The sequence below is a fragment of the Chrysochloris asiatica genome, unplaced genomic scaffold (genome assembly GCF_000296735.1).
Source record: "Chrysochloris asiatica unplaced genomic scaffold, ChrAsi1.0 scaffold00244, whole genome shotgun sequence".
NCBI classification, from domain to species: Eukaryota; Metazoa; Chordata; class Mammalia; order Afrosoricida; family Chrysochloridae; genus Chrysochloris; species Chrysochloris asiatica.
Genome location: NW_006408762.1, coordinates 3,572,896 through 3,577,138, shown reverse-complemented (window position 1 = coordinate 3,577,138; position 4,243 = coordinate 3,572,896).

The following is a 4,243-nucleotide window of genomic DNA, read 5'->3' as shown; positions in this document are numbered from 1 at the left end:
GACATGCCTGAAAGGGAATTCAGAAAAATGATATGGGGAAACAATTCAAAACCTACAGAAAGGGGTCAAGGAAAATAAGGAAGAAGAAAAAAAAAAACAAAAAACAAAAAAACTTCAGGAACAATCAAATAGGATTGACACAGCATTGGAAACAATTCAAAATGTGCAAAAATGTGATTAATAATAAGATCTCAGAAATAGACAATAGCCTGAAAGGGGAAAGGAGCAGACTAGAAGAGATGGAAGCTAGAACAAGTGAGCTGCAAGACAGATCTCTCAATACTGCCAATGTAGAAAAGAAAGCAGATAAAAGGATAAAACAATCTGAAAACAGTCTAAGATTCATGCCGGATAAGATGAAGAGGAATAATGTAAGAATAATTGGCATTCCGGAACAAGAAGAAACAGAGAAATACACAGAAGAGATCATTGAAGAGCTTCTGGAAGAAAATTTCCCTAATATCTTGAAAGATGAGAAGATAAACATTCAAGAAGCAGAACATACTCCAGGAAGGATAGACCCCAAAAGAAAACTTCCAAGATATATAATAATCAAGCTCTCAAAAATCAAAGACAAGGAAAGAATATTAAAAACAGCCAAGGAGAAGAGGAATATAACCTATAAAGGCAAGCAAATAAGATTAAGCTCTGACTATTCAGAACAAACCATGCAGGCAAGAAGGCAATGGGGAGACATATACAAAGCTCTGCAAGAAAAAAAAAAAAAATGTCAACCACGAATAGTCTATCCAGCAAAACTACCAATGAAATATGATGGTTCCATCAAAACATTCCAGGATAAACAGAATGTGAGAGATTTTACCAAAACCAACCCAGCACTTCAAAACATCCTAAAAGGAGTTCTGTGGACAGAGAACCAACAAGAACAGATAACAAACAGAGATTGACAGGCATGGCAACACCACCTAGAACACAGCCAACAGATAGCGGAGTCCAGAACAGAACAAGACTACAATGACAAAATCAAAAGAATGGGGAAATCAACGGAAGGCCAAAAACATATCAATGTCAAAGAAGGGACAAATGCGGCAATGGAAGCCCAGGTGGTGAGGATGCCTGGTAAATTACAGGTTACAATGGAGTATCCTAAATGCAGAGAAAACTTAGTAGACTACAAGGTAACCCCAAAGAAAGCTAACACTCTACAACCTATCATAAAAACGAATTCCCAAGGAGAATAAGTGAACAGAAAAACTAGGAGGAAACCCACCAAAAATAAATCAAAAGACATAAAGCCAAGACAAGAAAGAAAGCAGAACCAAAGAATGATCAGCACCGCCAAAAACAGTAACATAATGACAGCAATCAATTCATAATTATCAATAATTACATTGAATGTCAATGGATTGAATGTACCAGTGAAGAGACAAAGAGTGGCAGAATGGATAAGAAAACAAGATCCATCAATATGCTGCCTGCAAGAGACACACCTTACATACAAAGACAAAAGAAGTCTAAAAGTTAAAGGATGGAAGAAAACTTAGCAAGTCAACTGTAACACTAGACAAGCAGGAGTCACCGTATTAATCTCTGACAAAGTAAATTTTAAGATAAGAACCAGCATAAGAGACAAATACGTACACTATCTCATGATCAAAGGGTAAATCGAGCAAGATGGCATAACTATAATAAACATATACTCTCCCAATGAAAGAGCACCAAGAAACATGAAGCAAACCTTAATGGAATTGAAGAAGGAAATAGATAAATCCACCATTATAGTGGGAGATTTCAACACACCACTCTCGAAAAGGGATAGAACAACCAGAAAGAAACTTGACAATGCTACAGAGGAACTTAACAACACAATCAACCATCTAAATCTCATAGATGTATACAGAGCATTGGATCCAACAACGGCACAATATACATTCTTCTCCAGTGTGCATGGAAGATTTTCCAGAATTGTTATGACACAAAGCAAGCCTCCATAAATTCACAACCATCAAAATTCTACAGAGCATCTTCTCAGACCACAATGCCATAAAACTAGAAAACAACAATAAGAAGGCCAAATCAATAAAATCGAAGACATGGAAACTGAACAACACCCTGCTGAAAAGTGACTGGGTAAAAGAAGAAATTAAATGTGAATTCATAAAGTTTCTGGAAATAAATGAGAATGAAAACAAAACATATCAAAATCTTTGGGACATGGCGAAAGCAGTTCTGAGAGGACAATTTATTGTGATAAATGCACACATCCAAGAAGATGAAAGAGTCAAAATCAACACATTAACACAGCATCTTCAACAGTTAGAAGCACACCAGCAGAGGGAACCTACAGTTTCCAAAAGAAGGGAAAAAATAAAGTTATGAGCAGAAATAGATGAGATGGAAAACCAAAAAACTATAGAAAGAATCAACAAGACAAGAAGCTGGCTCTTTGAAAAGATTAATAAAATTGACAAACCACTGTGAAAACTAACTAAAGAAAAGAGGGAGAGGACACAAATAAATCGCATTAGAAACCACACAGGGGAAGTCACAACAGAAACAAAAGAAATAAAAAAGATAATAATAGAACACTATGAAGAGCTATAATCGAACAAATTTGAAAATTTGGACGAGATGGATACATTTCTAGAAAAACACGACCTACCTAAACTGACTCAGACTGAAGTAGAGAATTTGAACAAACCCATAACAAAAGAAGAAATTGATCAGGTCATTAAAAAACTCCCGACCAACAAAAGCCCAGGACCAGATGGCTTTACGGCAAAGTTCTACCAAACATTCAGAGAACTGTCACCAATTCTACTCCAATTATTCCAGAATATAAGACAGGATGGAAAATTTCCTAATACTTTCTATGAAGCAAGCATAACCATCATACCAAAACCAGGGAAGGACATCACTAAGAAAGAAAATTACAGACCAAAATCCCTCATGAACATAGACGCAAAATCCTCAACAAAATCCTGGCCAATAGAATCCAACAGCAAATGAAAAAAATTATTATACATCATGACCAAGTCGGTTTCATAAAAGGGATGCAAAGGATGGTTCAACATTAGAAAAAGATCAATGTCATCCACCATATTAATAAGAAAAAGAAGAAGAAACACATGATAATATCGATTGATGCAGAAAAGGCATTCAACAAAATCCAACATACATTCCTGATAAAAACACTCAACAAAGTAGGAATTGAAGGGAAATTCCTCAACATAATCAAAAACATATGTTCAAAACCAAGAGCCTACATCACACTCAATGGAGAGAAACTGAAATCTTTCCCCCTGCGAACAGGAACCAGACAAGGATGCCCTTTATCACCGCTCCTATTCAATATTGTGCTGGAAGTTTTAGCTAGAGCTATACGGCATGATAAAGACATTAAAGTCACACGAATTGGCAAAGAGGAAGTAAAACTCTCCCTATTTGCAGATGATATGATCCTCTACATAGAAAACCCCAAAGACTCAGTAAAAAAAACTATTAGAACTCACCAAAAGATTCAGCAAAGTGGCAGGGTATAAGATTAACATACAAAACTCAATTGGATTCCTCTATAGCAACAGCAATAGCAATGAAAAGGACATTAGGAAAGCAATACCATTTACAATAGCCACACAAAGGATTAAATACTTAGGAATAAACATAACCAGAGAAACAAACGACTTATTGAAAGAAAATTACAAAGCACTACTACAAGACACCAAAGGAGACCTACAGAAGTGGAAGAACATACCCTGTTCCTGGATAGGAAGACTCAACATTGTGAAAATGTCAATACTACCCAGAGTAATTTAAACATAAAATGCAATCACAATCCAGATTCCAACAAACTTCTTCAAAGAGATGGAAAAGACAATTAGTAATATTATATGGAAAGGAAAGAGGCCTAGGATAAGCAAAGCACTGCTTAAAAGGAAGAACAAAGTTGGAGGTCTCTCATTCCCTGATTTCAAACTTTACTATATGACTACAGTGGTCAAAACAGCGTAGTATTGGTACAACGAAAGAGACATTGATCAGTGGAATAGAATCGAGAATCCAGATATTAACCCAACCACTTACAGCCAAATGATTTTCAACAAAATGCCTAGCACATTGAATGGGGAAGAGACAGTCTCTTTAACAAATGGTGCTGGGAGAACTGGAAAGCGATACGTAAAAGACTGAGACAAGGCCTTTGCCTCACACCCCATACAAAAATGAACTCAAGAGAAGAGGAGTGGTAGTGATAATCTCGGATAAAATAAACTTTAAGGCAAAA